The sequence below is a fragment of the Fringilla coelebs genome (assembly GCF_963513975.1).
Source record: "Fringilla coelebs genome assembly, chromosome: 8".
NCBI classification, from domain to species: domain Eukaryota; kingdom Metazoa; phylum Chordata; class Aves; order Passeriformes; family Fringillidae; genus Fringilla; species Fringilla coelebs.
Genome location: NC_140066.1, coordinates 30,596,313 through 30,609,382, shown reverse-complemented (window position 1 = coordinate 30,609,382; position 13,070 = coordinate 30,596,313).

Below are 13,070 nucleotides of genomic sequence, written 5' to 3'. Positions count from 1 at the left end.
TGCCTCCTCTCTCAGCCTTTTCCTTTGGCACTTTTCTCCTCCTCATCTCTCTTGCTGTGGTGCTACAACACACTGACAATATCTGCTCACTTTGCTGGAGTTTTACATCACTCCCTTTGTCCTGGTTTCTCTTGCCTCCAGCTAATTGATTGTTTGATAAAATATGCTGAAACATAAATGCAGAATCGTGCCTGTGCCAGCATGGGCAGACAGAAGAGCACTCAAAAACACCCATTTGCATGTGCAGGTGCCTGTTGGTACCTGGATATTTTTGCTTTCCCCATCCAGCTGATGGGATTGTGGTTAGCCCAGGCAGGGAGCAGGGCAGAGCCTGCCAGGTTTGCTGCTCTGCAGGTGTGAACTGCATTCAGGCAAAAAAATATTCCTTCACTAGCACCCATTTGTCTTTACCCAGCCATCTCTCTGTCTACTGAAGAACAAGCAGAAAAGGAATAGCCACAGCCAAATCAGCTCTTGATGATGATAAGGTTTTACTATTCTGTAATTTTTAATTAAGATTAGTCAAAAAAAGAGAGAAGAAATGCCAGGGAGTTGTTTCTTCCTGTTGTTATTTTTGCTTTCAACAGAAAAGTGGAGCAAAAGTGCTCAAAAATGCTTTCATGCTTTGAAAAATGCTGGTCAGCTACATTTTATTTGCTTTGACTTCTTTAACTATACACATGCTTATTAGACCCATATTTAATAATGTGATCACCATATTAATTTTAATAAGAAATTAATATGAAATAAACTTCTAATAAGAAAATTTTAAAATAAATAAACTCTGAAATTAGTTCCAAAAGCATTTATTTATTTAGAAAAAAAAACTTTTCAGGACTTACAAATACTTCCCATCCCTGGGAGTGTTCAAGGCCAGGTTGGATGGGGCTTGGAGCAATCCTGTCTAGTGGAATGAGATGATCTTTAAGACCTTTTCCAACCAAAAGCATTCTATGATTCCATTGCAAGCACCAGGGAGGAGTGGAATTTTGCTCATTTGCCTACAGGTTCCTTAAATGTTGAAATTTAGGAAAAAATTTAGGAAAAAAAACCCTCCTGATCCTCACAGTCCAGTCTGAGAAAGTCATTACCTTGCTGGCTTCTTTGGGAAAAGTAATCCCTTTTAAAGCTGTCTCTTTTTAAGATTCCACATTTCTTTTTAGTGCTTGGAGTTTTAATTTGCAATACTTCATAATTAACTTCGCTTGCTGCATGAATTAATCATTTGCAGCTCTTGCTGCTGGGGAAAAATTCCTGCTATAAATAATTCTTACCATTTAAGTTGGAAGCCATACCTGGCAGCTTATGTTTTACTAATATCAAGTAATACACTTAGCCAGCTTTTTCATCCCTTGCAGCCCTTTCCCAGACTTTTTTCCCCCCCTCTGTGCCCAACAGTCATGCTGCTAATTACTCTGCAGTGAGACTGGGTGGTAGTTAGTTCCACTGAATAATGCATCTCCTCTTCTCCAGGCACAGAGGGTGTGCATTGTGTCTTAATCTGCAGAAATTATAACCTACAGAAAGTGTATGTGAATGTGTATTTCTGTATATACAACTACTCACTGTGGCGTGTAATGTTCGGAGGAGAGAGGAAAAAAAAAAGCAGAAATTTTGCTTTTAAGAGAATCACTGATCAATTCATCACTAATGCTAAACATTAAAAGAGATTGAACAACTCCTGTGTCTCTGCTAAAAAGGAGTAAAATATCACTTGTTGCCCTTTGAATAGAAACAACAAGGTTAATTTTAATGTCAGAATACAGGGCAGACACTTCCCCATCCACCAAGAAACTGTGCAGGAGGTTCTTAGAGATGTAGGAAAGCTGTGGTGGAAGAGTAGATGAAAATATGAACATAAATAGGTGATTCTTTGCTGTGATGCTTTTGGAAGACCATATATGCACATATGTGCCATGGACAAAATCCTGGACTTCTACACATAATGGCATATTTATATGCACTAAATAATTTAACCTCTTCAAAAGCAAAGTTTTTTAAGTCAGGGTACTTATTCTAAAATATTGTTCACACATAGTCTTGACCCAAAATAGTAGTAGCAATCTGAGATGGTGTTCCTTCAGGTTTGCTTTGTACAATTCACACTGAAAACAAACCAAAAAATACAATATTGTGAGGGTTTCTAGGAAGGTCTGAAATTTTCATTGCATTTGAAATTTAGGAAATTTTATTCTACCGTAAAATGTCTTTAAAATTTATTTTTTAAAATATTTTGCTATGCACATTTGAAAAAAGCCTTTGACAATTCTGGACTTGGGGAACTGCTTGAATAGAAAAACACCACTTAGCCCTGTCTAAACCCCTGAAGAAAACACATCACCTGGGACACTTAAATGAGTTACAGCATGAAAAGGATGTTTAGGTATAGATGGGAAAATATTTGTCTACATATACACATGGTAGCTAAAGGAATGACAGAATAAACACCACGAAGGCTTCAGCAGTGTCAATGGTTTCCTGGTATTCCAGGTGTATCCTCAGCTTTTGGACTTCCTTGGGAATTTAACCTCAAGAACCAGCAGAGGAAGGAGAGGCAGTGCTCCTCCATCCCAAATATCATTTCTCTGCTGGCTTCTTGCACCCAGAATATTTTTCATTCCTGAGAGCAAACATTGCCAAGAGCTGCATGGGGCAGAGGATTTGATGTTTCTGTCCTCATGAGCTGTCCAGGAGAACCATCACCCTGCAAGGTGGCCAGGGAAGCTGCTTCTGGCATTTCCATGGCAGGCTTTGTCTGAGTCCTCTGGTGTTACTGACCACAGGTTAGTGATGGAGAGATCTGCCTCTGACACGTTTCATCTGACAAGAAAAAGAGGCTCTGCCAAGCACATTAAAAGCTGGAAAATAACTGGGCTAAATAACACCTTGTTGTATCTGCTCTTTCCAAGCTGGTTTTCCCCTTGGAGTGAACACAGCCCTGAGGCCACTCTTAGCTCTGTGATCAATGGGAAGAAATGCTGGTCGCAGTTTTACAAATCTAATTATTCCCTTCAGAAATCTGTCTGAAACTAAAAAGCCTCTGACAAAAAAAAAAAAAAAAATAAAAAAAAAGTCCTTCTTATCCCTGGAGCTCAGAGGAATTCAGTCATTGCATGTGAATTGTGTTTATATTGACTGCTTACATGTCTTTTGAAACTGGTGTCTTCTAGGTGGCTCTGCAAGAAAACACAGTCCCCTCCAGGCACGAGCTGTGAACTCCTTTTACAAGGAAAAATGTTTAGCACTAAGGATGCAGGCTGAGTTTGTGTTTACAGACACAGGTACTGAAAGGGATGTGTGTGCCTAAGATGGTTATTCAGGTGATGGTGCAGAACCCACACACCCTGGGAATTCTTCTGGAGAAAAACATTCCTTGTTCTTTAACACATTTTTAATGCAGTTGGCTTTAAGAATGTTAAACCAAGCTGTAGTTTTGTCTGTTTAAAGGGCAAGTTAAGTGTGAATAAAATAAAACAAGATTCATCTGCCATTTTAAAGAATGATGATGTCACCATAGAGCCCCTCAAATACACAATCATCAGCGAAAGGGGCTTCAAAAAGTTGCCTCGCTTAATTAACATTGAAGTGCAAATCCCATCCATCATGAGAAGTGAATCCACTCTGAAATCCTTGAACTGCCTGCCAGACCTACATCTAAACGTATTATCCTGGAATAAATCCTGTGGAAAATTCATAATGAAAAACAAGCCCACCACCCTGAGCAGGTGTGACCTGCAGGCTGCTGAATGCTGTGATTGCTTCCCAGAGATTATCATTTTAGCAACACCTGGGCTGAATGTGCTCTGCTGATGCAGCAGCCTCATGGGTCCTAATGAAATAATTATGGGATAAGAGCACAAAGAAACGTTCAGAGCTTGCAAGAAAACAAACAACTGTAATGCAGGAACAAAGATACCAGATCAGCTGGGGGACAAAAAGCTTTTGTATGGCCTTATTTATATTGCTGGCATAAATGAAATCTCTTCAGAGCTTTATGCAATATGTTAGATATAAGTGCAGTCAATGAGAAATGTTAACTGCCTGCTCTGGAGAAAATCACATTAGTTTTACAGGACAAAGCTTTACATGAAATATCCTGGTCTTACAGGAAAGAGGGGAAGGCAGAAGGAGAGGTTTCTGCCACCCACTTACATCTGCAAGGAGGAGCAATTCCAGACAAACCTAAGAAGTCAATGAGCTTTTCTTTTGGTAGAGGTCAAGGTAATTAGTGAAATCTACCAAGAAATAAATATATCCAAAATAAAAATGCACGAGAGCCTCTAAAATATCTGAAGGTTAAAAATGGACATTGAACAGTTCTGAATCCTCGCAAAATACAGATCTGAGACTGCTCTGAGCAATGCAGGAGAACATCAGTGAGATGTGGGGTGCATGAGCTGTACCTCTCAGCCATGCAGGGTCTCCTCAGACACCCAGAACCATCCATGGAGTTGTTCCCTCATGCACTGCTAATGGGTGAAATTCAAACAAGATTTCTACCCCAGTACTCTGACAGACCTGACAGTTACCCACGTGTTTAATCCCTGACTTCAAGATGTGACTTTGCAGGACTGGATCTCAAATGTCTCAGCAATAATTATAAATACTAAGTATTAAAAAAAGCTTTTCTTTATTGTATAACTTTTAATTAGAAATTATATTTCTCTGAAATATCTGTTCTAGAGTCAATGAAGAGACAAACACTAAATTTATATCCTGCATGAGTTTGTTGAATTCTTAACACAGAAAACCATTATTTGCAATCTAAAATGACTGAGGTCCTTTGCTTCAACAAACCAGTCATAATCTCTTAGATACCAGCATACACAACTGGAAATGCTGCAGTAAATTTCTTCATCCAAATTCCTTTCTAATGATCTTAATTGATTTTCCTCCACGAATACAGTTTGTGGTTTTACACTGGTTTCCAACAGGAGATTTTTTTTTTTTTTTTTTTTGCCCCTTGGACTATACAATTTCACATGAGTCTAAACACACTTGGAAAAATAGGAAGCCCTGCCTGGGAGTATAAATTGCACTGCTGTGCTTAGTCACAAATGGCTGAGCACAATGAGATTTTACAATAAACCAGAAATGTCTGTGTTTTGTTGTGTCAATAAATGTTCCAGTGATGCTCTTAAAGACAATAAATTACTGGTAATGGAACACTATCCTCAGCATGTAGAAGTCATTTTCCACTTCCAGACATTCTCAGATTAGGTTTAAATTGCTATTAGAAAATCCTAAATGTGTTTGGTTGAAGAAAATCTTTTTAAAGCCTAGAAATAATCTGGCAGTGGCTGGTTAGAGCAGAGTTAGCAGGAGTATTCCTGGGGAGAACAGTTCACACATATGGAAGGGAACTTGGCCCCAAGAGATCCCTACCACTCACAGAGGGAACAATACACAGAGATTTCAGAGCCTGTAATTTTTTGCAGCTGCTCAGCTGAAGGGGAAACATGTCAGTGCTGAGGAAATCATTGTGGGGGACTGAGTTTACAACAGGGCTGGAGCTCCTGGGCTGCCCTTGGCAGAAATATCCCCATAATGGTTGCTCTCCAAAAGCCTTAGAGGTGGCAGAAGTAAAGGATGGACATGGGAAACAGGGCAGGGTAGGAGGAGAACAGGGGAAGGGAAGAATCAAAAGTGAAGGAAACAGCATAAAACTGGTGTACAACCATTTTTTGTGAGCTGGTTTCCCTGGGGATCCACTGAAATCCATGGTGTATTTATGAGCAGTGTTCATGTGCTGGTGGTGCCTGCAGCCCAGGCCTGAAGGTGCAAATCCTGGAGTTCTTACACACCCTCTTTTCTTCAGCATTGGCTTTAGCAATAGAAAATCCAAGCAGGACAACCCTCCCCTGTTTTTTCCTTATTAATGGCTGCAATAATGAAGCCCAGAAAAGTGTGTGTATTTATCAGTGTAACGACTGTGGACAACCTGCAAGACTGCCACACTCATCCTGGTGCTGCACTGAAAAATGAAGAGTTAACTAGAGATGCACAGCATCAGGAGGAACTTCTGCATTGGCTTTCTGAGGTTTTCCAGAAAGAAACCCACTTGGGATTGAAGGGGAATTTTCAGAGGGACTAATTATCTTCATGCTCTATGAGAAATATCACTGCTAAACTTAGCCTCTGCTGGACTGCACTGCACTATCTCCCACACTAATGACCCCAAAACATGGGGCAAATTATTCATTCCTGATCAATGCATTCAAATTAAAAATCTCATTTCCCTCAGCATAAAGCCTGCTTTATTTCATATTTTATTTTGCTTTGCAGAACCCTGAAATGAAAGGAGAATAAACTGGTGTTGTTAATGGATCTATTTCCATTAGCTACAGCAGGGTTTGCCCATAGATGTGATGTGTGGCCTGTGATATCTAAGTGAAAAATAAAGGTTACTATTTATTGAGAGAAGCCATCAAAACTGGCTGTGGTCCCTTCTGTTTTCTGTCAGGTTTTCAAGCTTTTGTGAGCCTGTGTAGTGTTAATCTGATAGATAATTTTGTGTAGTATGTGCAGGGGTCCATGAGCACAGACATGTAATGTCACACTGATGTACAAACACAGGTATTTATATGTAGGTGTGGACACAATATATTCATAAACTGAGCTCTGCAGTTTTATTTTCAATCCTATTTAAAAAAACCACTATATAATCAGACAGAGTGGAGAGGAACCTCGACTGCTGGTGCCTGGCATGTGGAAAGGGAGGAGTGCAGGTGTGAGCAAAATGCCACCAGCCTTCCCTCAGGTGAGAAAAGAGATCAGAGGAGAGTTTGGAGCAGCTCTCAGTGAGACTCCACTCCGTCACTGGGAGCCCTGGTCAGCACCAATCTTCCTGACAGGGTCCTGGGAGGGAGAGATTCAGGCCTTGGGTGTTGAAAAGTTTACTACAAATAACAGAGACAGTGCAGAATTAAAGATGCATTTGCTCAAACTGAGAAGCCAGGAACTGTAAAATCTAAGCTGAAGCCAGAGCTTTCCCTGACAGCATTAAAAAGGCTCAGTTTGGCAACAAGAGATTTTTTCCTTTAATACAGCAGAATGCAACACAATGGATAAGACCACAGAAGCCATGAAATCGAAAAATGTGATTTGCTGAACACTGCATTTAAAAAGCTACAGTACATCCATCTTTATCCAGAGAGCAGGACATGAGCAGGAGAGTATTTCTGCAAAGAGAGGGAAGGGATTCCTCTATGCATGACACCAGAGGTATTAAATTTTCACCCTATAACATTTTTGCCTTTCTGAAAAGGAAAGAGAACTTATGTAAAATCTGGATTCTGTGACATGGAGTATCTGCTTTGTCATACAATCCTGGCTTTATATAATAAATAAATATTTATATAATTAACACATTTTTATAATATATATTTATTTAAGATATAATTGTATAATTAATATATGTTTTATATAATATATAATTATATAAATAATATCTGTTTATTTGCATAATAAACATATTTATATAATAAACATAATCCTGGCTTTTTTTAAAGTTATGTAAAGTTTATATAGTTTATAGTGTCTAAGTTATGTAGTTATGTACTGCAGTTAATAGCATATCATTTATATATATAGTTTAGAGTTTTATAAAGTTTTACATCATTTTGTACCATTTTTCCTTCCTTTTTCCTGTGTAAACAAAGCAAATCACACATGAAATATTTGAGGGACAGCTTTTCCAAAGTCATAAATCCTCCTAGCTCCTCTGCTTTACGCGGCAGCTCACCACAACTGGTGTTTGGATCCAGGGCAGGTTGGTTAATCCTTGTTCAAACATTCTAGGGGAAGGAAGTCCCCCAGTTAGATATTCAGGTCTGACAAATGCTTAGCATCCCAGGTGTGAGATTTGAGTGGAGGTGCCCATCCTGCAGGGGCTGGCTGGAGGGGCCCAGCCTGCACCCCCCTGTGACGCTGCCTGGGCTCTCGATTAGATTAAACATTTCCAGGCAGCAGATTTCCCCTGCAGGAAGAGTCAGTCACTGTCAATATTTATAAAGCCCAATGAGACCTCCTCACTGGTGAAAAGTGTTTCATCATTATGAGTTTCCAGCTCTTCAGTGACATTTGATGAAATCATGTTAAAGGTAATTATGTTTGAGGGGCGCACGTCTAAGTTTTAATGAGCCTTTATTGTTATTCATTATCTGATTTCTTCATTTTCATTTTCCAAAGGTTTGTTTGCTTCATCCAGCTAAATTAAGGGAGAACCACGTTCACAGCCTCTTCCCTCCAACTTTCAGGTCCTTCACTGTGTTTTATGGCTCTGTGCTGGTGAATATTGGCACACAACTTCTTGATTTTTAGCTTCTAGGGACGCCCATCATATGTGAGAAGTTATGGACAAGAATAGCTTTATGAATAATAAACAGTCCCAGGTTTACAGGCTATGATTTTTTGGTTTTTATTAAAGGAAATTCTTACAAAAAGAAAGCTGGTTTTGCCTTTTCAAAAATGACTGAAGTTAGTGGGAAGAAATCCAGGCATTACAGATGCTTCACACAAGAATTTTATGCAGATTTAAAACAGAAATCCCATTTTGATCACATATTCTGGGTTGAAAGGGAAATGGACTGAGCATCACACTGACTTGTACTAAAGATGAATATCTTCTCTGGCTTAATTCATTATTTAAAGCCCTCTCATGGGAAAAAGGCTCTGGATTTTAACAGGAAGAGCATATCTTCATTCAGGTTTTCCTTCTCTTTCTGGGCCTTTTTCTGAGGAATCCAGGTAAGATAGATCCACTGAAATCTGCAAATTATAATTGTAATTATAATTATAATTACAATTATAATTATAATTATCTATCTAGATTGCCTGCAGTAAAGAAGGTGAAGAAGTGATGCCAGTTGACTTCTGTGTAATGATGTGCTTCCCAATAACTTTTCCTGATTTCTGATTTAAAATCCTTTTTAGGTATGCTTTTGAAATTCTACACTGAACAATCGACACAAGGAAAAGCTTCTGATAAGAAATATGAAGCACCGAAATATTAATGACCTTTTTAACCTCCTGGGCAGTTTTTCAACATTGCATATATGTGACTGATAAATTTTCTGAAATCAGTATTTTTAATTTCCTAAATTAAACAATGATTTTTTAAATGTAAACCTTTTTCCTGTTTTTGCTTAGATTGTCATGTAAGTATGTAGTGGCAGTTCCCTCATAACTTTAAGACACAGGCAAACTAAGGACCTGAGGATCAAGCTCCTGTAATCTTCAAGTGTTCTGGAAATTCAAAATTCAAATCTTGATATTTCTATATAGCCTTTTTTAAAATAAACTGGACATCTGAATTTTGGGCTGTTTGCAGTCTCAGTTTGAATCAAATTGTATCTTGAGCACCTCTAGAATTTCACTTGCAATTACATACTATGTTTTTCTTTCCATATGATTTCTCTTTGTCAAAAATAATCAGGTACTCCCACTTTGCAAAAAACTTGCCTCTGATTTAGCTCTGCTTAGAGCCTGCATCTACATGAAAGGAGATTTCAACAGGCTATCTCCATTGCCTCTATTTTCAAATCACAATATTTACACAGATTGTCTCTTCAAAAGAATAAATAAAAGAGAAAAAGCAAAGCAAGAAAAGGAAAATTCGAGGATAAAAGAAATAATTTGCAATCCTACTGAAGGCAAAGCATCGTGCTACATCTTTGTTTTTCAGATAACCCAAACCAACTTCAAAGTTAGGCTCCAAAGGCAGGATCAATATCCATAGCAACTAATTGCATTTACTGCACCTGCTGGAAAGTGCAGTGGCTGTGTCCAGGAATACCAGAGTAACCAGGCTGCTGCAAAGAACAGAGCCAGGCTGAAGGGGTGCCCTGGGGCACCTCTCTGCCAGCTTCAGGATCCTCCCCTGCTGATGCTCAGACTTGTTCTTCATAAATATATTGTCCTTCCTCTTCTGCTGTTCTTGACACCAAAAATATTCTCTAAAGAAGAATGTAAAAAATCCATCATCCTGCCTCAGCCCATGAGCACAAAGATCCTGGCACACAGAAATTGCTGCCTGCCTGACCCTAGGCAGTGCCACCTCCCCCTTGTCCTCCTGCACAGGCAGCCCTGCCTGTGCTGTTTGCAGTAATTAGATGTTGCTCAGGGCAGGAATTACCTTTCCATTATTTAGTTATGCAGTGTGTACAAAAAGGACTTCCAGTCCCTGGCTGGGGCTGCAGGCTCCCTCCACACCAGGGCCAACAGGGGTTCATCAGTGCTGCTTGCAGCAGCCTCCCTCGGGCTGCTGAGCCCTGAGTGTGTGACACTGCTGCACCTAAGCACAAGCAGCACTTCCATCCACCATTCAGCAGGGCTGCCTTTGAAATGTTTACAAAAGCAGAACAATATCCTGGAGCTGGAACTGCTCCTTGTGGGTATTGCACGAGCAGAATGCTCCTTCTTGCTGTTTATCAAATATTGTAATCCAGCTGAATTTCTTTCTGAGACAATATTCCATTCAGGGTAAAAGGCTGATAATATTAGAAACCTTTTTGTGTGTGGTTTGTCCTGTTTGATTGCACAGATAACGTGTTTCTGTTTCTATTTGTCAGTTTTATATACACAACTTGTAGAGTCAGAAAGAGAGCAGGGTCTGAAATGTATAGCAAAGATCATTAAACAGTCACAAAGACATCTTTTACATTTTAACATTTCCTTTCTGGATCCTGTAAGCCTTGCCAAGAATTGCCTATGGATACATGATCTTACTTAAAGCACGCTGCTTTTGTGATAGGTGTTTCAAAGGTAACTCTGTGAAACAGATCTTGCTCTTTTTAAAATTTGTTTCTCCCCAAAAAAATTAATTGATAAATGTTACCAAATACTCACCAAAACAATTAGCTTGCTCTGATATAACCCTTGAGCCTTTTGTTACAGCTTTCCAGCCAGTCTTTTCTAATAAGAGAAGCAACATTCACTGGGCAGGCAGCAAAATGAATGTTTGGGCTCATTTTCTGTCCGTGCCCAGTCCCTCTCTCCCTCTGTGTGCGAGCAGCCCTTGCGGTGCCTCTGCTCTTACCTGACAGCAGCCCCTGCTCAGCCCCAGGTCACAGCCCCGGCTTGCACAAACGTGTGTCAGAGTCCTGAGGAAGCCCAGAGTAACAAATCTGTGTCGGGAAGGAGGATTCGGGTCGGTTTCCACCCCTCTGCAGAGCGGCCCGAGGGGCTCAGCGCTGATGCTGCCCTGTCCCTCTCAGAAGCCCTGGCTGGAAATCCGTGCGGATTCCTGACTGAAATGATGTGGGAATTGCCCTGGAGCGGGAAGAGGGCAGACAGGGAGGACAGGGGAAGGGCACGGAGGTTGCTGTATCTGCTCTGCATCCTCAGCCCCTGCCCTGTGCTCTCCTTCTAAAAACCCCCGCCGGGTGCAGCACTGGGGGACAGCAGAAGGGACAGAAAAAGGGACAGCAGAAGGGATCTGCACCTTTCTCCCTCCTCCTCTCAGGAAGGTACCCCAAGGTCCCACAGTGCCCTCCATGGCCCGGGAATGACACTTGGGAGCGTGTCACCGCTGGTCAGCATCTCCTTTCCCCGCGCAGCTCCACCAGCAATACCCGATGTGCTGGTTGCCATTCTCCTTCCCCCAGCTCTGCATTTCCTCCTGCACTCAGGGCAGGCAAAGTTCAGCATCCAGGCAGCATTTGGAGGGGTGGCAAGGTCGGTGCTGTTCTGGGATGGGGCTGTGGTGCAGGAGATGACATTTTGTGTGTTTGCATCAGACCTGCCTCGTGCAGTTACAATCAGCCACGCCAGCAGGACCACGGGCTGGAATGATTCAAGTCCCCGTGGCCTCCACCACTGGAACTTAAATTCCACTAAAATTAACAATAAGGGAAACTGGAGACATTTAAGCAGAAGTCTGGGCCGAGTATAAGCAAGGATGGAAGAGAACAAATAAAAGATTATCTGTCCTTTGAAACATCCCATCTTCCTGCCAATTCAAATATTGACTGGCTGCAGAATAGGAAAAATCACTGCTTGCAGTGGGATGGAAATGGCAGTTTGCTTCTGAGATAACTCAGGAAGCAAAAATTATGTTTGGAGGCTTCCAACAAAGACCAGGGTTCCAAAGCAGGAGAGAAGGCACTGTGTGCCTTGAGGGAGATATCTCAGGAAGATTTTTTCAGTCTGAAATCTGGGTGGAGACTGAAATCTCACATCCAGGATGCATTGTGGGCATTCAGTATTCATAGATTAGAATATCCTCACTTGGAAAGGACTCACAAGGGTCACCAAGTCCAGCTCCTGGCACTGCTCAGTGGTGACACCAGTTTAAAGAGTGGCTGTGAAGCATCCTCCTTGCTGGTTGTTTCCATGGACATGGTGGGAAATGCAGGGGGAATTGATCTGCCTGGAGAGAAAACTGGTGCATTCAGGGTATCCTTCAGCCAAATCCATTTTATTTCTCTGTTCCCAACCCTGAAACTGTAACAAACACCTTCCCACTGAGTTCCTGAAGTGGTTACCCATCTCACAGCACCAGCTGTGCATGGGCTGTGCTTGGTGATATGACTTTAGAGAGCTCCCCTGTCTTCCAACACACCCTGAAGTCAGCATTGTTCTGGCTGTGTTAGGGTTTGGTTTGACCATTATTTTAATTGTAGTGTGATGGATGGTGGTTTGGTTTGACTTTTTAAAATTTTGTGTGTGTATCCAGTGATTTTTTTTGTCAGTAAAAGACAATAAACTTGAAAATAAGTCTTTCTGTCTGAGATGTTCATTTTTCTAATGCTAGAAAGGCCTGTAGAGATCAATTATGGGAACAAAGAATTAGAATCTAGCTCCTCCTCTGGTATTAATTAAATCTTTTATCCTATGGTGAGCAAACAGCATATTAGGCTTTGCCACAGTCCTCAAAGATATTATTACCACACTTCAATGGATGAGGGCAAATAAAGCCAAGGGAGGCTGTCATTTCCTTTAGGTCATTTTTCCAAATTGATGCAAAATAAAAACCAGAGCATAAAATGCCCTGTTCTACATCAGTCTCTCTTGCCATCAGCCAGTGCTTCCCTCACTGGCATGCAGAGCAATGTGGGCAGTGCTTTCAC